Here is a 23,922-nt window from a genome sequence, read left to right as displayed (position 1 = left end):
TTAAAATAATGATTGTTTCCTCATCCTCTTTTTAATACTCTATTAAAAATAATTACAGCAGTTCCTTGCCATTCTACGTTAACCCTGAAAAGCAGGTGCCACAACAATAACTGCTATTAATACAACCATCACCTTTATATTCATGACTATCCTTTACAGTTTTGAGGAGAATTGTCCTAACGGATGAAGAGAATATAACTAACACTAATAGAAGTTACCTATCAGGGATAATAGGCCTGATTCTCCATGGTCTTGCATCTTGTGTAGCCATTCACACACATCCAAAGTGGGTGGGAGTGCTACCAACTCAGATGGCTTGATTTGCTTCTCATTTCCACGGGTGCAAACCAGTAATGACTCCACTCAAATGAGCAGCATTACATCTGTGGAAGTAAGAAGAGAATCAGTTAAAGGTAAATAGCTACAAAAGACAGGAGAGGTCTGTAAATCAGAGGGGCAAGCCCCCACTCACCAATCATCCTAACCTATCCCTTTGCCACCTATTTTATACTGTGTCAATCTCACAAAACTAGCACATAAATACTTTTTTGTGTTAGAGGTGTTATTAGCATGCTCAAAACATCTATTACATATAATAGAGATATGAGAATATCTGCATATGTTATAGGAAACTCCATTAAGGAAATGTTGCAGGTTTTTTGTTGAGGGGGGGAGCAGTGTTTGTTCTTCTGCAAATCTGACCAAATCTGCAAAAACCATAGATACACCAGAATCTACAGGGACCTTCCGAAGCCCCCTGTGCAGAGGCCCTAAGCCTCTAAACTGTTTCTAGATACCCTGACTGACTGGTACCCTTGGCTCACTGAAAGCACGGCTCCAGTGGAGTGCTTCCACCAGGAACTAGCATGGGCCCCTTCCCTTACGGATGGGCTGAACACCAAAGCTATGACTCTATTAGTATTAACTTTGGAGCGGAATCCCTGCAAGGTTGTAAGTAGGATGATACATGGAGAGTATCCATCCCCTCCCTCTCCTCTCAGACAGATTCCCATCTCTATATAAGAGTTTACACTCAGTGTGAGGCAAGCATGGGAGTCAGCATTAGGTAAAAAAAAAAGGAGGAGTCCTTGTGGCACCTTAGAGACTAACAAATTTATTTGGGCATAAGCTTTCATGGGCTATAACCCACTTCATCAGATGCATGGAGTGGAAAATACAGTAGGCAGGTACAAATACACAGCACATGAAAAGATGGGAGTTGCCTTACCAAGTGGGGGGGGGGGGTCAGTGCTAACAAGGCCAATTCAATTAGGGTGGATGTGGCCCATTTCCAACAGTTGACAAGAAGGGGGTGAATATCAACAGAGGAAAATTATTTTTTGTAGTGACCCAGCAACTCCCAGTCTTTATTCCAGCCTAATTTGATGGTGTCAAGTTTGCAAATTAATTCCAGTTCTGCATTTTCTTGTTAATGTCTGTTTTTGACGTTTTTTTGTTGAAGAATAGCCACTTTTAAGTCTGTTATTGTGTGGCCCGGGGAGACTGAAGTGCTCTCCTACTGTTTTTTTAATGTTTGCATTAGGTACAAGATGCATAAGTGGCTGCCTAGGGCACTACATTTTTAGGAGTGGCTCTAGCTCAACTGCTCCTCTCCATAACCAAAACAATTTTTTTTTAAAGCACCCCCTATGCCAGCAGCAACAGCAGGCCAGGAGTTACCGTGACAGTGCGGCTCTAGCTTGGCTATCTCTGGCCAAGTACCCATGTCATACCTAGGACATCAGAACCTCAAGCACCAGCCTGTGTGGGACAGGGGGAACAATGGTGCAGAAATTGACATTCTCCTCCCATCATCCTACACCCTGGGTGGAGATTTGGCGAGTTTTGTCTTCTCTGCCCACAGCCATGTTGATTGGGTGAGCTTGTAAAAGCAACAAAGAATCCTGTGGCACCTTAGACTAACAACAGTTTTTTTGCAGCATGAGCTTGGTGAATGAATACTTTTTCTTCTCATGAGTTGGTGGCTGTCTGGAGGAAGGCAGATCCTGGCTCTCCCACATATCTCAGCCAAAAATTACTTGCAGTTGTGGTGCTTCTGAGATCCCTGGTGGTGCATAAAGATCGGAGGGCAGGACAGTGCAGGGAACTATAGTGAGAGGAGACCAGCTTCTCCCGCCATTACTCAAACCCCATAGTACTCCTAGAGAAGGGGCAGGGTAGCAAAGTCTGCCCCCAAATCAGAATGAGTCAGCATGGCGGACGCAGGTCCAAGCTCCTCACAGAGACATGTACTACACTAAGGATGGCAGAAACTGGCCCAACGGGATCCTAAAGGTAAACCAACGTGCCCACGGCGTCAAATGCAGGAATTCCGCTTTGGGGGCCTTGCCCTGAGACCTGAGCCCCTCTGCATCTGCCAAACCCTTCCCGGTCAGGATCACGTGGAGGGCCCCCCTGCAAGGTTCCCCCGGGTAATCCCCCTCACAAACACGGAGGCTGCGCCTGCGGCTCCGCTCCAGAGAGTCACAGGACAAAAGGCTCCAATAGGGACCCGAGCGAGCACGTAATCTAGCATGTGCACATTGTTTGGGGGCGGAGGAAGGGCGTCGCGCCGGCCGGCCGGGCTGGCTGAGGCTCCGCTCCAGGGAGACTGGCCCTGGGAGCGAGCCCCACGTGGCCAGGGAAGCGCGCGGCGCCTCCAGGCAGCCCCCCGCCCGGGGAAGGCACCTGGCCAGGCGCGCGGCAGGCTGGAGTGGGGGTGAGTAGCCGCGCGGGGAGGGAGGGGGCCGGTGGCGCTGTGCGGGGCTGGGAAGGGGCGAGGAGAGGAGCACCACGTGAGGGGAGACGCAGCGGCGCTGCCACTTGTGTGGCTGCTTGTGCAACGCTTGTGGGGGGAGAGGGGAGTTAGCGTCTGGTGCACAAGGTCGGGGGCGGGCATAGCTTGGTCCCACCTGCGGGACGGTGGGGTGGACTTGCCCAGCGCTGTCCCACCGCCGCTGGTGCACGGGAAGCTGCAGTGAGTAGTGCCGGGCCGGCCAATTCTATCAGCCCCTCCGGGGTCGGAGCAGGGAGTTATGCCACGGTGGGTGGCTTGAAGTTCACCGGAGCAGACCGTTGCCCTGGGGAGTTGGAGGGAGCTAGCCCAGCCCTCCCCTCGCCACTTGTAGAATAATTAAAATCACTGCTTTCGACAGTGTAAATCAGTTCTCCTCTGCTCCCGCCGCCGCTGCTGGGAAAAGCAGAGGAAGGTCTTGCATTTGCCTTTGCAGACTTCAGTTTTGCTCAGAAGCAGATCCGGAGGCCTTGATTCTCAGTGACTCGGTTCCTGAAAGGAGGGGAAAGGTGCTTTGTAGCTGGGGTCCTCTAGAGCTCTCTCTAGTGTCAGTTAGCATGTGATCTGCTTCCTAGGGCCCCTCAGGGGCACGGGAAGAGTAATAGTGCAATGCCTTCCTGGCATGCCCTCTCTCTGCCCTTGGCCTGTCCCTGGCATCCCATCCGGGAGCAGCTACAGTATAAGACTGCACAAGGGAGGGGCAAGGCGGTGGAGAATCAGTCCTGGGCAGGTCATCTGAGGTAAATTTCATTCTAAAGTGTAAAAACAACAAGGAGTTTGGGTGGCACCTTAAAGACTAAGATTTATTTGGGCATAAGCTTTCGTGGGTTAAAAAAAACCCGACCCATTCTAAAGTGTAAAGTGCATTAGTGTTTCAGGTTGGCTACAAAATATCTGAAAGACATTATTTTGCATTTCTTATCTGGCTTAAACATGGCTGTACCGATTTAAATAAAATACTAAAAACATAAATTTGTTAGTCTCTAAGGTGCCACAAGTACTCCTTGATCTTTTTGCTGATACAGACTAACACGCCTACCACTCTGAAACTAAAAACATAATTTGCATCTGGACTAAGAAAGGGTATGCTAAATTTAAGAAATAAGCTATCCCAGGAATTTGCATCGTAACATGCTGTGTAATCTTATTTACTATTTACTTTGCAGTATTGCATAGAAGCCAGCCAGGTCAGTGACCTATCATGCTAGGTTTTGTAAAACAATATAGTAAATGGCAGTCCCTGTCCCAAAGAGCTTACAGTCTAAAAGACAAGATGTAACTGTATGTGAGACAAACAAGCGGGTCAGGGTGGGATGAGAGGAACATGAGGTAACAACAACAAAAAAAATCCTACAATAGTATGTGCACAGTTCTTAGGAAGGAGCAATACACACAGTTTCCCTTTTAAATGGGGGATTCAGCATTTGGTGGAGTGTGAATTGTAGGTTGGCAGGAGCAGAGCCTATGAGATTGCTGCCTACTGTGGTATCACACCTACCTCAATCCATTGGTATTTGCTTTTGCATGTAAGTCAATGCAGACAGGGTGAAACCCCCTTACTCAAGGTGTTGGGGGAAAGGTGGGGAGAGGAAGTGGCTTGTGGGATAGCTCATGGCAAGTGGAGCTGTGCTGGGAGCTGGAAAGGGCAAAGGGAGTTGTGCTCTTCTTCTTATTAAGGCACAGATAGCTTGTATTTAACAGCTATGTTATTTTAAGTTAAACATTACACAGCAATGAGAGGTTGCTGTAGGCTTCAGGCTGCCACAGTATATGCTCCACCAATGGTTCAGAACTGCACCTTCCAAAATGGAGGATGACCTTTGGTGTCTGCTACTGCACCTCATATCTTTACACAACAATGAAGCTACTCCACACAGTGGTGGGGCAGGAGCTAGTGTGTAGGCACAGTGCTTCTGTGTACATGATCTGGGCTCTGGTACATCTCCTGTGCAGAGCTTGGTTCTAGAGGCTGATCCACAGAGCATTTCCACAACCTTGTCCCCTCCCTAACGGCGTAATGTTGGGGAAACAAAGTGCTAACTCCTCCTATCCTATTCATGTGAGTAGTCCAGTGGTTCTCAACCTTTCCAGACTACTCTACCCCTTTCAGGAGTCTGATTTGTCTTGTGTACCCCAAGTTTCAGCTCACTTAAAAAGCTACTTGCTTACAAAGTATCTCAGCATCAGCACACTGTTACTAAGGCTACGTTTATGTCACGGGGGTCATGGAAGTCACAGAATCCGTGACTTCCAGAGACCTCTGTGACATTCTCTGTTTCAGCCCCAGGGGCTGTGGGATTCAGGAGCTGGTAGCCAGCGGGCCCAGGCAGGTTCCAGCGACAGGGGCCCTCCTCAGGGTTCCAGCAACAGGTGACAGCCTCGTGCTGGGGAAGGGGGATGCCTTGGGGGAGCAGCTGGGGGTGTCACATTTTCTTTTTGGGAAATATGTTTACCCTGCAGCTCCCAGCCGCCATGGGGTGGGGGCTGGGGTGCTGTAGCTTCCAGCTGCTGCGGGTGGAGGGGGAACCCCACAGTTCCCAGCCACCACGGTGGTGGGGAAACCATGGAGCTGCAGCAGCAGAAGTCACAGACAGGTCACGGCTTCTGGTAACTTTTGTTTATTGCCCATGACCTGTCCCTGACTTTTACTAAAAATAACCATGAGAAAATCTTAGCCTTAACTATTACTGAAAAATTGTGTACTTTCCCATTTTACCATATGCTTATAAAATAAATCAAGTGGAATATAAATATTGTACTTTTCAGGATATAGTATATAGAGCAGTATAAACAAGTCATTGTCTGTATGAAATTTTAGTTTGCACTGACTTTGCTAGTGCTTTTTATGTAGCCTGTTGTAAAACTAGACAAATATCTAGATGAGCTGATGTACCCCCTAGAAAACCCATGTGTATCCCCAGAGGTACACGTATCCCTGGTTGAGAATCACTGAAGTTAGAAAATAAATCAAAAAAATCTTCCCCCCAAGTCACACACGTAAGTCCCATGGACTTCAGAATGTGGCCCTTTGGGTACAGTTTGGTTTTATTTCTCTGTCTGTGTTAGAGAAGCTAGAGGTTTCCCATGAATTTTAATTAAACAAGATACAAGTAAGTGATTATTTGAAATTGGTCTCTGCGAGTAAGCTCATATAGACATAAATATTTGTATTGAATTAATTATTTTAATATTGTGTAGCAAAAAGATGAAATCAGTGCTGAACTAAAGAGGTTAGTGAAGCATGACATTTTAAATGGGGTATGGTGGTAGTTACAGTTTTCCCAAAAGCTGAAGCAACTACAGTGTTCAGAACATTCGGGTTGGAAAAATATTGCTATGGCAACAAATTACTTTTATATTCACAGAAAGCAAAAATAGATCTCTCTCTCTCTCTCATATTTTAAAGTGCTTGAAAGATTGAAGGTGATAGGCAGAAACAGTTGCACGAATATGTTTTTCATTTTTCTTCATTTGCTTTATATATATTTTTGTATGACTCTGAAATGCAGAAATAATTTAGAGCTAGAAGCATCTTACTACCAAAAAGTAGGAATTGCTTAGGGAAGGAGGGGAGGGGGAAAGTATAATTCAGTCAGAACTTCTATTCTGACTGTGGTATAACATGTTGGGCTTTAATTTATTAAAAGAAATATTCCCAACAGCCATAAGATATAAAAACAATTCTATATTTGACAAGACTAAAATTATTTCACTTCTCTTCTAGCATGAAAGACTCCACCCAATTTTTTTATTCTAGGTCAGCTACAGTGAATGTCAAACTAGTGGATTTTCTGGCAAGACAGAGATTACTTCATGTCATCTTTTCTTTTTCTTTTAAAAAGGTGTGTGACTTTCATTTTTCTGAATGTGAGCAGCTAGCAGTGCTTTGTGCCTGTCTCTCAAACGGTGAGCCGGTGTGCAAGGGGGCAGAGTGACTGAAGAGGAGCCGTGTGTCTCATTAGGAAACACCCAGTGTGCAAGAGGCCCTCTGCTGGAGCCACAGAGTTGGCTGTGCGCCTTGCCCATCCCATTGGTATACCTGTCAGAGGGGACATTCTGGGCTGGGGCAGGGCAGGCCTGGGTATATTGGATACAGGATGGGGAATAATGGGGTCTTCTCATGCCTTGGCTATTCTGCACTCATGCAGTGTCTCATAGAGGCCACTGCATCAGTTATGCTGGCCCCAGCAACCCATGAATAGACAAGGTACAGATTGCCTGCCTCCCTTCAGTCCCTGTGCTCAGTTTGGATCTTTGTTAGCTGGAGATTGAGGTTTCATTAGGTCTACATTGAGGCCCAGTCTGGACAAGAGTTAGATAATTTTGTTTTGTTGGGGAAACAGACAGAAGGAATGATTAAATACATAGCAACTCCTTTAATTGGCTGGGGATGGCTGCTACTTGTGAATAATGTTTGCAATATAGGATAGATATTAGAACAGAGGCTACTGTTGGATGTGCAGGTAGCAACCACATCAAGAATACTTTTTACCATCTGTACCTGTTAAGGTGAATGGGACCTTCCATTTCATGCTTAGACCAGGTCATGCATATATGTGCCTTTGTCATCTTGAGGTTATACTACTGTAATGTACCTTAACAGGGCCTAAAGTATATGAAGGTCTATTCTCTGTTCTCAACAGACCTTTTACAGCACTTAGATGGCATGAGTGGGCTGTAGAGGTAGCTCATCATCCCATCAGAAATATGCCTGAAGGACAATGCAGAGTTCAAAGATTCTTCCACAGCCCTATCAACCTTCTAATTGGTTTGCTGAAAAAGGAATCTGTCTCTTAATGACACTCAATGGAATTCTTAGGAAGATCCAACTACTATAAGTATGTTGAAGTTTGCTCTGAGCAGAGTTAATTGCAGGATTAGGGACTTTGTAATGTTTATCCATACTTTGTGCCAAGCATATTCAAACAGAAGAGATGGAAAAAGAAACCCTCTAGCTCAGTAGTCTCAAGGAACACCAAAGCAACCTCATGGTTGAGAGACTAGGCACAAAATTCTCCTCTCAGTTACGCTAGTGCAAACTCATTGACATCAAAGAAAGAGGAAAGGACTACAGGGGCCTTTTAGAGGTGCAACCACTGGAGGGGGTGAGAGAGACTAGTCTTTTTATATTCAATGATGCCCCTCTCCAAATTGCTGCAGGACTATTGCATTCTCACTCCTGATTTCCCCTGATTCCTCCCCAACTTTTAATGTGGTTGTGCCATTGCCTTGAATGGGGTTGTACTGATAGATCAAATGAGAATTTTGGCTCTCTCGCTAAGGATGGGGGTGGCATAGGCCTCTCATACTCCTCCATCCTATGACCTTTTTCAAAGAAAGTGGGATGTAATGTAAGTTATCTTTTTCTCTTTGTGCCTTTTCTCTCCCTAGAAAAGGTGGTAGAAGAAGGCTGGTGGCCCCTGCAGGACATGTACACAGGTACCTTAAAGCATAGCTAGGGCCCCTCATCCCACTTCGTAAAAAATAAGTTTCTCAGAGTGAGTTATAGACCAATCTTTGTCTATTTTTAATAAATATCCAAGTATCTTGTATTTACTAATTTCATCCCTCCATTCCCTCTCATCTAGTTTTGAACAGTCCTTCAGGTACTACTCGGCATTGCTTTTAGATGCTTAGGATTATGGTATTATGCATGAATATAATTCCATGGGGCTATGCTGCACTTATAGCCTCTTCTACCCTTTCTTTCAGTGTGGTCCAAAAAAGTATGAAACCAGCATGTTCTAGCAACAACTATAGCATTGGCTCCCAGCAGTAATAGATTGGTGGATGCCTCTGCTGATGAGAATCAAATACACAGATAGTGAATTTTCCCGTTTTTGTCAAATCCGACTGCTGTTATTTTATAATAGCAGAAATTACTGTATATTAACTCTACTACCACAATAATAATGCACCTGTGTGTGATAGATCTTCTTCTGTATTAGACATAGATCAGTTGTACTACTAAAGAAAAAACATCTGCAGAGGTACCATTATAGACTGTTGTTGGGATTATTTAATAGAATTGCTGCACAAGGGTCTTTTTTTTTTTTGAGTTAAGCAAACTCGTGCAAAATATATATATCCCCAAATGCCTTTCTTCATTGCTCTACAAGAAATACAATGGCATCTATGACCCTGTTTAGAGGAATAAAGCTTCTGTTTGTCTCCTGCTCATTCTGTCAGCATTCACACAGTGAGTTCAGTAAAAATCCCTGAGGTATTCCAGTGTCAGACCACAAAGCCATTTCTGCCTTTTAGAAAAATTACTGTGTTTCAAGGAACAGAGACTGTGGGGAATATTCCTGTGAAGTAAAGACTTGATGTAGCAATGCAGATACAGGAACTGAAAGGTTGGTGCGGGAGGGGTAAAAGACTGAAACAAAAGCAAAGTAAAAGGAGAAAATACATATATTCTGATTTTAGTTACCCTTGAGAAAATCCAGAGTAACTCCATGAAGTCAATGAAGTTCCCTGGGGTAGCGCAGATCAGAATACGGCCTTGCATGAAGAAAAGGTGAGCAGTGATCAAGAGACACAGAAGAAACCCTAACCCATACCGACAGCAGAGTATTTTGGGAAGAAAAATAAATGGGGTCATGAAGTGTTCCTTCCTTCTTCCCAAAGTATTAAAAACAATTTGGATCAAATTCAGACCTGCCTAAACAAGTACACATCGAACTGATGTAGCTTCATTGTAAACATTGCAGTAACTTCTACAGGCCCCCAAAATGGATCAGGCCCTCTGTGTTAGCGGTTGTACCGACACATAACAAAAAGAATGGTCCATGCTCCAAAGAGCTTACAGTCAAAATATGAAAGAAGAGACAAACAAATAGATGGGGGAGCACAAGGTAACAATGAGACAGAACTGGTCAGCATGATAAGTACTGGTCACACAGTACACCAGCTGCTTAATCTTTGTCAAGTTTTTGTCAGCTTCTCAAGAGATGTAAGGAGGGATTTGAGGAGGAGAGAAGTTTTGCCTGCTTATAGCTGGACTGACGTTCTCCTTTTGACCTAGATTCTGTGCTGAACACAGTTTTCACTGGGTTCTGTGAAGGGGCCACAGAGGAGTTGGTTGGTTGCAGCTCCCTGATTCTGGGGCCAGTTATATACTGGCCCTAAGGTAGATTAGAGCAGCCTGGGGACTGCAATAATCTTTACTGGTTGGCTATGGCCCCCAAAAGGAAGCTCTGCCAACTGGGGATTGCCAGAGCACAACACACTCCAGCTACACACTCTCTCTCTCTCCACCCCTGCTATACACCGTCCCTACAGATGTAGGGGTATTTAATATTTATAAAACAACCATTTTCAGGGGCCCATCTAATCCCACAGCTGTGAGAAAGGATTGGTATAGTGGATAGTATCAGTTCTGCCTGATTTTCTTCTTCTTTACTTCAGTGGAGTTACTCCAGTTTCACACTGGTGTCAGTGAGAAGAGAATCAGGCATTGATTGTGCAGCTCATGTAAACAACTGTGAGGGGAAAAAACAACTCTTTTTTTCTATAACAAAAAGGTGTTTAGATTTTTCCATGCTTCATCTTCCTGAAAGGTATATTGTTGAACACTAATTTCTAATTGGTTTAGCTTGTGGGAACAGTTTCCTCTTGAAATGTCACATTCTTCATTGATTCTCTCTGACTTTTCAAAGGGGAAGGAAACTTTTAGTGCTTCACATGAAGAAACCAATGATATGATCTCATCAGGAGATGAAGGCATTCAAAGTCCAGATTTCCAGTCCCATTGATGCAGAATGTTTACTTGTCAGATCTTGTTTGTTGTCAGTGTTCAAATGCATGTAATTTCTTGCAAGGCAGGGATTTGGAATGTGAGGCCACAGCAGTAATGAAGAACATTTGTACGGTGGTTGAGGAGATAGTATGCTTTTTTAGAAATCAGCTTAGTAAAATCAACACAGTGCCAGCATTAGTATTCAGATGAAATTTAGGCTTCTTTGAACAGGCAGTCATGCAGTCAATTTCTTAAGTGAAAACTTCAATGTTAGAGCATGCCTCTGGTGTCTCAGATACTTCCTAAGAAGAGCATGAGGCAGTTTTCAGTATGTTGGGAATGTTCAACCTTAGACTGAGATCCCATTTATCTGTAGAGCACACCCAGAAATACTGGTACCATTCTACTCTTTGACTCTTATCTGTTTGTAGCAAAGGTAATTGGTGTATACTTCAACTATTCTTGTCTGACTGCTGTGCATGTAGTTTCTTTAGGTCTTGTTGAAAGCCGGATTAGGAAATATGTTACTTAAAGCAGAACTTGAAACTAACAACTGTTAAATAGGTCTATACTACAAACAGAGGTGACTGCCACATATGGAGACGTACCCAAGCTAGTTAGCTCAAACAAAAATAGCAGTGAAGCACTGGCAGCATGAACTAGTCACTCAACTGCATATGCAGGGTCCTGGATAGGCTTGTACAGCCCATGCTGCTGGGGCTTCACTGCTTTTACCATTTATACTCAAGCTAGCTTTGATCTAGCTAGTTCATCTCCATGTGTCGCAGTTACACTTCTGATTGCAGTGTAAACATACCCTTTGGCTGCTATGGACTTTGGATCAAATTCTGAAGTCCTTACTCAAGTCCCATGTTGCCCGCTGTATCTGTGAGCTTGCAGCATATATGCCCTATCATCCAGCCCTGAGGAACTGTTCTGCAGGGTTCCAGCCATAGGTTGTCTTAACTTCTGCTGGTCTCCCCCATGGTTTTGGTGAGAGGGAATCGGGAGGAAGACAGATGACTTGCAAGCCCTATCCTGTCCTCACTGTTTGAGGAAAGGATGGGCCTGCTGAGTCATCTCACCCTCTCCAGATTCCCTCTTCCCCAAGCCATGGGGGAAACCAGCAGAAGTTAAGACAACCTATGGCTTATTAATACCACTTTTCCCCCACTCCACACTGTGGAATATCTCTGCAGGTGGAAAGGCAAGAGAAACCCACATGGTTGCCTTTTGCCTCCTGAAAATCCCCTAGGATCTTTGCAAACTTCAGGGATGTGTGTGGTTTAAGTGGTTGGAACACCTCATTACATCTTTAGGGGGAAAACTTCCCTTTGTCCACTGTGAAAATTTTTTTAGGAAACTAAATGTTAACTGTTATGCACTTCTGTTCCAAGTTCATATTGCAAATTTCCAATTAGCCTCCTTTCTGGAGATAAGGAGACTTGGTAACACATTAAGGGACCCTGCTCAGGGAAAAGAAGACTCTTGAAGTTTGGATTTTGAGTTTCCTCATCATTTCTTTAGGAGGTGGTATTCCCCTGTGGAACTAATATGGGGCTTGCCCCATAAATTTGCATATTTTGGTAGATCTTTGGAGGCAAGGACCATCTGCACAGAAGCCTGGTGTCTCAGCACATCTTCCTCCAATAGAATTATGGCTCTTTCATGATTTGTACTGCCAATGCCTCCCCCTAGCCATCTGGTGGGAATACCAGTGAGCCTTCAGCATGGAAAAAAGTAGTTCAGAAAATCTTTGTTTGGTTACAAAATATAATAGAAAGCAGCACAGCTGCTATAAATTGTGCCTCTGTAACCTATTAGAATTCATTGAAAATATCCGCAAAGTAGTGCATAAAAGAACAAATGGATGTAATTTTAGCCTTTCAAAAGGCTTTTGATAACATTCCTCACAATGGGCTATTAACTAAACTTGTTAGCCATGGGGTGATAGGTGAAGTCCTATCATGGATTAAAAACAGATGGGAATAAAGTGGAAGTAGGAATAAACTGTCCATTCTCAGCATGCAGTGAAATTAATACTGAAGTGCACCAGGTAGCAGTACTACCAACAGGAGCAGTGTTTAATATATTCATGATCTGGAAATGGCTTTGTGAAAAAGCGGACTCACCACTAGAGTGGCTGGGTGTAACATAATGGATCTCTGACTGGCACCCCCAGCTGACGGCCTCTCTGGTCCACTGGTCCTCTTCCCATGACTTTGCCCTTCAGCCAAGTCATGATATAAGTCCAACCCTTCCTAGCCTCTCAAAAATAAAAGTCGATGCATCCTTGTTTCAAGATTCCAGATCTGACTCTGCACTCCATGGTCCTTGTACCCTTCTGACGGGGCTCTCCATCAATCCTTATCCCTATCTCAGAGCTTCACACTGCTTTCTCCTGTGGCTGGTAGGGGAACCCAGGCCCTCCCACAATACCGGGTTCCAGTCCCGGGACCCTATAACTAGCAGTCAGCAACTGTTTCATCCAACTCCTTGCTGCTGATTCCCTGGACTTCTTCCTACTCACCCTTTCTCAGGCCTTCACCCCCATAGCCTATCTAGGTTCACCCTTCTTCTCAGGGCTGGGACTGCCAGCAAGTTAGGTAGGCAGACTCATGCTAGCAGGGCTTGAGCTAGTGCACTAAAATAGCTGTGGTACATTGTGCCTCTGGCAGAGTCTGGGGCTAGCCACCAAAGCTCAGACCCATGGGGTCAGGTGGGCTTGAGAGCCTGAGTTGTTGTGTTCATTCTGCAATTTTAGCACCCTAGCTCAAGCCCCACTAGCATGAGTCTATCTACCTGCACTGGGAGCTTGACTCCCAATGCAGTATAGATGTACTATCAGGGATGTCCCCTGGAATCCCCTAACAAACCCAATCCAAAGGTACAAAACAAACTTCTGCTCTCCTCATGGTTGGCCTTTCATGCCTCTTAAATTCCCCTTGCTGTTCCTCCACTGAATAACCCCCAGGGCTTTCTCCCTGGAAGTCCAGATCATGCCCTTTTATCAGGGCTTACCACTGGAACCTGCTCCACTTCCTGGGAATGCCTCATCTCTGTCCTGGCCTCCTGCCTGACTTGTCTGTTCAGGAGAGGATCCCAGGGCTTACTCTCCGTGCTGGGTTTCCTCCATGACCCTCCTAGTATCTTTATTCTCTGTAGTCTCAGACAGTGACTGTAGACCAGGGGTAGGCAACCTATGGCACAAGTGCCGAAGGCAACACACGAGCTGATTTTCTGCGGCACTCACACTGCCCGGGTCCTGTAATTTAATTTTAAATGAAGCTTCTTAAACATTTTAAAAACCTTATTTACTTTACATACAACAATAGTTTAGTTATATATTATAGAATTATAGAAAGAGACCTTCTACAAACATTAAAATGTATTGCTGGCACACGAAACCTTAAATTAGAGTGAATAAATGAAGACTCGGCACACCACTTCTGAAAGGTTGCCGACCCCTGCTGTAGACTCTCCATGTAGCCCCCTGCTGCTTCTTGAGTTTTGTGGCATAGCTAACTTGCTTCCTGAGTCTATGACCATCGTGCACTGTACTTTGTATCTTGTTCATGATTTAGAGTCTCAGACCCTTCCTGGTGGTATTAAACTTTTTAAAGACTTGCAGAAGAACTTTTCTTATTTTCCTTCTATTCTAGATAGATGTTACAAGGACAATTGTTACATTAGGACCTGAGTTTTCTATATAAACACCTCCTTCACTGGTACAGACCTTATAATTCCAAAGGATATGATCTATTGCATCCTGGGTTATGCATAATTCATCTTTATGCTTGTTAATTAGAAATAAATTACTATTTAATCTGCAGTACTGTGTTAGAATTCTAAATAGAACCGCTTCATTCTTCCTCTCAGGGCCTCGGATTACATCACCATTTTCAACTGTTGGGCACACTTGCTGGAATTTTTTCCCCTTCATTTCATTTGCTCACAGTTCTCGCCATTCCTTCCTTATTTTATTTTTTGATTAGGTATTTAAATTCCAGTTTGCTTAAGGGGATTCTTAAGTCAATTTGTTCATTATCAGTAGCACTTTTTGCCTGTCCGTCTGCCAGTATGCTGCCTAGTATCCCCACGTACGCCAGGATCCATGCTAGTACTATGGTTATATCCAGTTGAACGCCTGTTTGGTTGTTAGCAGTAATACTTCATTAAGAATATCATTTCTGCTGTCAGACTTACCACCATAAATTGCCTGCATTCCTGACAAGGAATCTGACAGGGTGGCCACAGCATCTGGCCACATATCTAAAGCTCAGTTTACTCCCAACGTAATCCCTGTTAATTTTATATCTGTCTTTATGACTGAGCTATTAACCTTGCGGCTTCCTTGAGTCCAATTGAGGGCACACAGAAGGCTGTTCCCACTCTTCTTGTTCCATGCCACGTGCATATACAGTATTTGGCAGTAGTGTCCCCATTTATCACAAATACATAGCTTTGCTATATCTTGTATATTTATTAATCTTCTCCTTTTATTAATTTAATTATATAATTCCGTGTCTGCCTTGGGGGATGGTTTTCCAATGATAAAATATTTTCCTATAGCTATAGATTTTGGTCTTTTTCAATCCTTTTTCATTAAGATGCTTTATCCACTTCTATACTCTACTTATATGGGGAATTTTGATGTATATATTTTTTCTCCTACCTGGCCTCCACTTAATTCCCAACAATCATTATATATTAGGTTCGTGTTGTTGTCTTTGCAATTGTCTGGTACTTTGGCCCAAAAAGTTACGTTTAGGAGCTTCATTCTAAAAATGATAGGGATTTCACTGGCTGCTAGCTGTAGCACACACACAGGTGTAGTAATGAAGGCATCACATGCAATACGCAACGCCTGTGCTTGGATATAGCTTAGTTTTCTCAGATTCCCGTTCACTGCAGACGCAAAGGCCTGGTATCTATACTCAATAATTGGTCTAATTAGATCTCTGTATTGCATTATACCACCATTTTCTTATCCACTCCCCAAAATGTTCCAGGGATACTTTTAGTTAATTCTACCTTTGCACTTATCTTTAATATTTTCAATGTGGTCCCTCTAAGTGAGCAGATATCACACTTAAGAATTAGTAATTTTTTTTACTATATTTATTTGTTGGTTATATAGATATGACTTTAAATCTTTTCGATTTTCCTTGTTGTGAAGATAATTCCCTTAGTTTTATCTATGGAGAACTTCAAACCCCACCTGTTTCCCCATTCTGCACTCCTTTTAAGTGCATTTTTTTTATGATGCTTCCAGTTGTTTCTGCTTTTGGTCCATATGGCACAATCATCAGCACATAATGTGATCCCTAGTCCTCTACTCTACTCCTCTCCTTAGGAAGACCATTTATCATGATGTTGAAGAGGGTTGGGCTAATTACGCTCCCCTGTGGAGTTGAATTTCCAGTTGAATATACCTTGGAAAAAGCTTTCCCTGTTTAGACTTCTATAGTTCTTTTGCTTAGGCCTGGTCTACACTACAGAGTTAGGTCGATTGTAATGCAGCTTATGTCCACCTAATTACATCAGTGTACACATTACAGCCTTGCTCCTGCCGATGTAAGTGCCCTACTACACTGACATAATAACTCCTCCTCCAGGAGAGGTGTAGGGCTTATGCCAGTGTAGCTAGGGCAGACGCAGTGTCTGTGTAGACGCTGCAGGTTACTTACATCAGCTGTTGGCTGTCATTCTTGCCATCTTGGAGCTGTTAAATTGACAAGAAAGCCCAGTTTCCCCACTCCCAGATGGGCAGCTGCCTGGTTTCCCTGCTCCCAGCCAAGCTGCTGCCCACGCTCCTGGCATGCAGCCCAGGCTCCCTGCTCAGAATTGGGCTGCTGCCAGTGCTTCCCGCTCCCTGCTGGGCTGCTACCTGGGCTCCCAGCTCCCCACTCTGCTGGGCTGCTGCCTGGGCTCCCCACTGGGAGTCCTGCTTCCCGACAGGAGCATGGCAGGTGCCCGGGCTCCAGGCATGGAGTTCCCCATTGGGCACAGCAGGGAACAAGGAACCCAGGCAGCTGCCATGCTCTCGGTATGGGGGTGGGGGGAAAATGGGCTCCTGGTGGGGTGACTAGGAAGTGCATCAAATGAGCACTGCAACCATATGTTGTTAGCTTGGGACTCTTCTAAATCATTTCTTCTCATCTTGGATACATTTGCAGCATTGTCTGTGACCAAGCTGCGTGCTAGACATTTGGGGTTTTTTTTTCACAGTTTGTTTATAGCTTTTACTGCTACTTCTTGTAAGTATTCTGCTGTGTGTGCATGTCCTGATGTATCAATTGTTTCTGTAAGGAAGACATTCCCTTCTTCTTTTGTCACAGAAGCACATACAACGGGATCACTGTGGACATTGCTCCACCCATCAAGACTCAGAGCAACATCTGCTCTGTTGGGTGGACTGTATCCTGGTCTTAATGACTGAAGCATGTTAATGAAGTGTGGGTTCTCAATCATACAGAAAGGAGAGTTTGTTGCATAAACAAACTGGGCAATTTTTTCATCAATTACCTCTTTTTGTAATCTGCTGGTTCTTATCACAAACTTATCTATGGTGGTTTCTGCATGATGCAGATTATTTTTTTCTTTTTGCTACAGATCATATACTGTGGCTATGTGACATATATGATGTGACTGAAACACTATCATTGGCAGATAACTCTGAAACTATAGAAAATGATGATGATCTTGAAGGTGGATAGTCTTCAGAATCCTGTATGTTGAGGATGGAGTCTCCTAAACAAAATAAGTCAATGCAGTTATTTAATTATTACCATCATACTGCTCATTTAATATTTATTCATTGCATTCACTGATACCCAGTACTACTTTAAACGTGAAATTGTAAAAGGAAGATATGCCTATTTCAGCTGTTTATTTTTTATCACAACTGCATCTAAAATGATAGTACCATAGAGTAACAACTATATTTTTTTGCTCAAACATGAGAATTCAAGAATAGTCCAGAAAGAAGACAGGCAGTCCTTAAGAAGTATGAAATAAAAAAGTTTACCAACCTGAAGATCCTGCATGTTCAGACGTATTCCTTTCATCATCTTCAACGCAGCTTCCTCCTGAGAAGGAACACTTTAATTCGGGCAACCAGGCCTTGCATTTCTTTGTTGCACTGTTTACATTTTGCACACATGCTTGTCTTACCTACAGGTAGAGGAACTTCATTAAAATATTCCCAAACTGGATCTCTCTTATGGCCTGCTGCCCTTATAGGTTTTCCTTCGTAGTGAGAGAATGGCACAGCAGATCTCAAATCAATGAAGGCTAAACTCAGAAAGACCTCAAGACTCCTGGAATATGCTGCTCAAACAGTTTCACTTTTGTTTCTACTGCCTGTCTCTCCCTTTTCACATTTATCTCCAGACTTCTTCTCCTGGTCCAAATCTATTCTGCCACCAATAATTGTCTATTCATTGAACTTTTTGAAGCTTTGCACTTTCAGAGAGAGGTAAGGGATTGACTTTGTGTACTCAAATTTGCAGAGGGACAAATAGAGTTGAGGTCTGTTATTTCTCACCTCTATTTGTTTGTTTTATTAAAAACATTTTTGCTGTTAACAAGCATGTTATCTCTGGAGACACAAATCCACAGTTTGAGAACTGCAAAACTAAGCATCTCTGATGGTATCTTCTAGACCAAGCACTGAGTCCCATTGGGTAGATAGAAAGATTAACCTAAATAATCTCTACAGAAGGCCCTGGAACCCCATAAGATTGGGTCCCTAATCCATGAACTATTGGAACTCATTTACAAAATTTTTCTTAAACATAATATATTCATGTAGTCTTGTACTATAGAATTAGAATTTATAATCCCTATTCCATGATGAGATATCTTTGAGCTATAATGTATCTTAATTAAAACTATCTTTAGATATGTTTTTTCCTCAAAAAGCATTTTATCAAAAAAAATCCGATTTAAATAAAAAAATGATTTTTTTAAAAATAATTTTTATCCACCATGGATTATACCATGGTTCCTGTTTATAAGGGCTGTTTTGTTATATATCAATACATAATGGACTTGATTTTTTCATCCCTTTGCCCTCGAGTAAAACTAGTATAACTCCATCGATTTTATGCTTGATTGATAGATTGATTTAGTCTTGTCAATGTGGGTGTACCTGCCAGTGCTTTTATTGTTTTTACACAATTTCAAAGCTGTTAGCTTGCCTATTTCTAACAGGAATAAAAAATATTGGAAGTGAATTTGCTTTCACAATGTGATTTTGAAAATGATGCTTATTGACATTTCTGTTTTTATATAAAATGTATGTGTATAAAAAGTCCTTTTCTTTAGCAGTAATTTGAGGGCAAATTGCTCTGTGGTATAAATATAGAATACATTCACTAAATTGACTACATACAGTCAATGCCCGCCATAATGCACCCCGCCATAATGCGAAATCGCATATAACGCGATCGCAGGTTGGCTCCCCTTTAAGGTACAGTATAATACAGTACAGTACTGTACCAATGGTCCCGAACACCGTGGCAGGGGAGAGAAGCTGCAGCCCCGCACCTGCTGGGAACAGAGAATTCCGAGGCTGCTGGTGCTGGTGCTCTCTGTCCCCAGCAGGTGGGGAGCCGCGGCTCCTCTTGAAGCGGGAGAGAAGCCATGGCCCCGTGCCTGCCAGGGACAGAGAGCAGCGGCGCCCGCAGCCCCAGAGTTCTCTGTCCCCGACAGGCGGGGAGCCGCGGCTCCTCTTGTAGCCGGAGGGAAGCCGCGGCCCCACACCTGCCGGGGACAGAGAGCACCGTAGCCCGCAGCCCCGGAGTTCTCTGTCCCTGGCAGGCGGGGGGCCACGGCTCCTCTCCCCTGCTGGGCACTAGGCGCCAGGGGCACTAGGCGGTGCACCTCAATGCACAGCTTTGGGGACCACCTGACTGATTTGAAACCCCGCTATACCGTGACCCCGCATTTAGCGCGATGGGATTTTTTGGACCCCAAAGGTCGCGTTATAGCGGGGTTTCACTGTACTTCAGTGGAGTTGTTTCAAATTTATATCAGTGTAACTGAGCAGATTTTGGCTCCAGTGTCTTGAATGTGTGTGTAACACCCCTTTTTAAAGAGCAGTGCTTTGGAGAATGGGCCAGATTCACAGGTTTTTACATCACTTCTGTAATGCAAAGGTTCCGTAAATCCAGTTTAACTGACCCAGAGCAGCATACAGCAGCCAGGGGATAGTGATTAATATTGCCCAACACTGGCAAAATCTTCCCGAGTAACCTGGCTGGATACTGGGCTGAGGAGCCCGTACAGGGGGAAGAAAGTGGATTCCCTCCTCCACACTGTGGAGTCTTTCCACAGCCCTTCTGAGCTGAGCTTTCCATAGCTATCTACTACAGGACCTGAATTCCCAATTTCCATTGGGATTGTGAATCTGTATCTTTTAGGCAGCTTTGAAAATCTTAGTCCATGAACCTAGTACTCCCATCTGTGATAGGAAAGGGTTAGAACATAGTTAAGTGGTGAATTCCCCCTCCCCAGGCTCCCCTCTACTCTGTCCTATCCCTGTCTTTTCTACTCCCGCCCCCACTTCTCCACAACAGCACTCAGGGAGCTGCAACATGCTGTGGGGAAGGGATACATTCCTTTTCTACAGCTGTAGCCAATCTTAGCCCTTCTCACACACGGGCATTGCAAAAGCTACTCTGCATGCGGGGCCCTCCAAAGCTATGGAGGGGAGAGATCAGGATATCCCCCATCCTCACAGCTTGGATACTTTGAAGGCACAAGTAACTGCTTTTTATTTTAATTACTTTACATTTATTATGACTGTTTTTATTATGTTGAATAGCACCCTGGCAAGGGCAGAGAAATGTTTTGTGAAGCTGTTATGTGTTAAATAATATGTACAAATGGGACCATAGCTGGTATAAATCAGTGTAGCTCCACTGAAGTCAATTTATGTCAGCTGAAGACTTCGCCCATAACTTTGTGGTGAATACCTATGGCAATATCCATATGTTAGTAATTTTTAGGAGTTCACTTACAGCTTTAAAACACCTGTAAAATAGAGGGGTGTTATGAAAATGCTGATAGGCTTCTATAAAATACGTACAGTGCCAGATTCCTTGCTCAGTCATATTGGAATGAAGCCAGAGTAACTGTTGAGTTACGCTGTCAGAGATGAGAATCTAGCCCACAAATGATTGATGACCCTTAAAGCCTAAATATTGGTTTTGAAGTCTGTATGAATTTCCCTTTGAGTCTCTATCTCTCTCTTTGTATTGTGATTGTCTTGACCTGGCTCACTGCAATAATTCAGGGTTTATTCATGGCTCTTCCTTGTTTTTTATTTTTGTCTGAAGATAGTTCTAGAAGTTTTGTTTAGTTTCTCTCAAGGCAAAAAGAAATGCTGCTATCTTTTCCTTTGTGTGGTAGAAACCAGTGAAGAACTTCCTTGCCCTGGAGATCTCTAGGGTTTTTTAAGTTCTGTCTTTCTAAAGCTGAAAGGGTTTGCAAAATGATGATCCTCTTTGTCTGTCTGTTTTCATCCAAACAAAAAGGACCTTCAGGCTATTCAAGTGAATATTTGCAGACAGGTTAAATGTTGTGTTCTCCAGGCCTACAGAGCTAGAGCCTTGTGACTCAGCTGTCAGAGGTAATTCCTGCCAGGAATATGGCAGCTTTGTAGTCAACATCTATATAGCAGCCACTTGGAATTGGCTGTGAGTGGAGGACAAAACAATAGGGCATGTAGGTTGTATTATCAAAGGCAGCTGCAAGAGAGGAATCCTGCAGGCTGTGTTTTTTAGCATCTCCTGTCTGGACCATTTTGGTGCTACCGTTCAAGTTCTGATGATCCTTTGTGTGGCTGTAGACTGCTTTGCATCTTCTTTCACCTTCTCTGTGCTAGTCTTCCCTCAAGCTTAAGTACTGGTTGTATATTAAATCCATTGTGAAACTAGTTCTGTACGCAAATATTTGAAGTCCTGTTCTGCTCCCATTGATGTCAAATGGAGTATAATTGGTCCCTAAATTTATCAGCTTTGGCCCTGCTGTATATCTTGTCATGTCAATAAAGAAGTTGATATTGAATTGAATACAAGGTCCCGTCTCTTTTTCTATGTGCAGGTGTGCGTCAGAAGATACAAAACTTTCAAAAATAATAGATGATCAATAAGTAGAGGCCTGTGGTTTTTTTCACAAATATGAAGTAACATGAAATAAAACAAAAAACAACCTATAAAATGGAGGAAAAACAAAGCTCCTGTAGCTTCCTGTCCCTCATGGCGGTCCAGCTTCTCACTCCGGGCATTGGGACTGGATAGCCTGTCTGTTCCTGTGTCATGACAGGCTGGACATGGGGCAAAATTTGAGTGATGGGGGTGTATCCTGGTACACAGGGTTGCAGCACCACTCAGTCAAATTTGGCCAATCCACTCCCCACATCATTATGGAGGGGCAGACATCCCAAACCTGAGCAGCACTGCCACACCATGGACTAGGAAGCAACGCCTAGTATGGGGAGCGAGGCCCAGCCCTGCAGGACAAGAGCCACAGCTGACAGCTGGGTGCAGGGTGGGCATGCTCTGAAACCTACTTTGTCCCCCAACCCCATGGCTTTTCTACCCACCCCCGAGGCAAGGCCTGACATTTTCCCTCCAGATCTCCCGCAATAGAAAAAAATCCAACAAAATTCCCCCAAAATAAAATGAAAAAATATAAAAAAGAATTTCAGAGTTATACCAGTAAGCATATTCAAATGTGCAGTGCAACTGTGTTCTCTGTTTGCTTTTGATCTTCTCATCCTGAACAAAGCTACTCAGATTAGTCCACCTTTGATCATTTTGGCTTCAAAACTTATTTTTCACCAGTTCTTCCTGTATATTCATTTCCCTCCATTTTGGCCCAGATTCCACAAACACGTACGTGCATAAGTAGTCCTTTTGAAGGCAATGGGGTTACTTCATGATTTAAGGATTTCTCACATCCGAGACCCATGTTTGTATGCTGGGGTGGCCTAGTTTGATATAACTTTGGTTTATTATGTACATTTGTCCCAGACACTGTTGTGAGAGAGGTGTTCAATAAACCAGTTGAGGACCTGATTCTGCCACCCTTACGTTAGATCAGTGTTACCCCCAGACTGCAGCGCATGAGCCCTTTAATGGTTCTTTAATATGTCTCTTGTGGCTCTTTACAGTACATGATGTTAAAACACTGTGATTTAATTATTCATTAAAGATGTTTTTACTATGTTATTAGTTCAAGTTGATAACTTGGTTAAGTTATTAACTTATTTGCTCTGAGAATTGTGTATATTTTTATACATCTGTCTATATAAAACTAAATATTTCTCCTGTCATGCTGTTTAAATATGAATTGTACTATGGTAAATTCACACTACTGTGCCTCTTTTGGGTAATGTTGATTGCTAATTTGGCTCCTGAACCTTTGAGGTCTGAATATCACTGCGTTAGTAATTTATTCTACAAGTAGTCCCATTACTACTAGGCATCAAGAAAGGTGGTAGAATCAGGACCTAATTAAGTAAATAAATTAGGTGAAATCCTGTCCCCACGGAAGTTAATGGGAATTTTGCCATTGACTTTAATGGAACCAGGATTTCACTTCTAAGATTTATTTTTTTCTAAGCTGCAGAACTTTCTCTTTTCCGTCCTTAAATATATTAGATTTCCCATCTTTCATCTTCCAGGCATTTTCCTGTTCATCTTGTTTATATATTTCTTCATACACTTTCCTTCCCTCCCTCCCCATTTTGTCTGTTGTCAACTAGGCATACTGATCTTTGCTGCCCCTTGGCTACCTGCTCGACTTTATTTTTAGTGTGTATGGTATAAATCAATATTCTATCAGATAGAGAGCAGAGGTGGCAAGAGAACCTTCTGTTATGGAGCTGTTTTACAAAAGATATGCTAAGATGAGCAATGGTTTCATTTTTAGACTAGCTTATGTTTTTATGACAATTCAAACATAATTTAGACATCAGGTTATCGACTTCTGTTTCATGACTGCTAATCTTAATTGCTGTTTTGTACCTGCTTTGAGTTTCCATTTACTATGTGCTTTTGAAAGCTGTGTAATCAAATAAGGCATGTAGTGATGTGTTTATTTAAAACATTTTATTTCAGAAGCAAACAAATGGGCTGTTGCATTACAAAAGTAGTAACTGTCACAAATAAAATACAGCACTTGGTTTGACTAAAATTGTGCAAGCCCTTTTATTATAGAGATGCCCTTTTTAAACTGGTTGTAGGTTTAGTGAGGAAGGTCCATTCCCTTTCTGCCCACCTGCTCACATAGGAGAATATCAGGCAAGGAGCCCCTGTCACCCACCCATGACTAGAGTCACAATCAGGAGGGTAGCTAGGGAGTGGGCAGCTTA

The 23,922-nt window shown here is 43.3% G+C and overlaps 1 protein-coding gene across 11 annotated transcripts in view; it reads left to right on the top strand.

Moving 5' to 3' along the window:
• The first annotated feature begins 2,204 nt into the window (after positions 1-2,204).
• The window catches only part of LOC120400840 (probable tRNA methyltransferase 9B), a 66,504-nt gene continuing 44,786 nt past the window's right edge, over positions 2,205-23,922 (top strand). For 2 of the 11 annotated variants that reach the window (XM_039529982.1, XM_039530040.1), the window contains exons 1-3: positions 5,075-5,164; positions 6,519-6,636; positions 8,186-8,233. The gene's annotated coding sequence lies outside the window, so the exon portion shown is untranslated. Of the gene's footprint in view, positions 2,296-2,512; positions 2,720-3,219; positions 3,535-5,074; positions 5,165-6,518; positions 6,637-8,185; positions 8,234-20,227; positions 20,306-23,922 lie in introns of those variants that run through there. The other 9 variants (XM_039529992.1, XM_039530010.1, XM_039530000.1 and 6 more) reach the window with 9 other exon arrangements.

This window comes from Mauremys reevesii, linkage group 1 (genome assembly GCF_016161935.1).
Source record: "Mauremys reevesii isolate NIE-2019 linkage group 1, ASM1616193v1, whole genome shotgun sequence".
NCBI classification, from domain to species: domain Eukaryota; kingdom Metazoa; phylum Chordata; order Testudines; family Geoemydidae; genus Mauremys; species Mauremys reevesii.
This window is presented reverse-complemented; position numbering and strand designations above follow the sequence as displayed.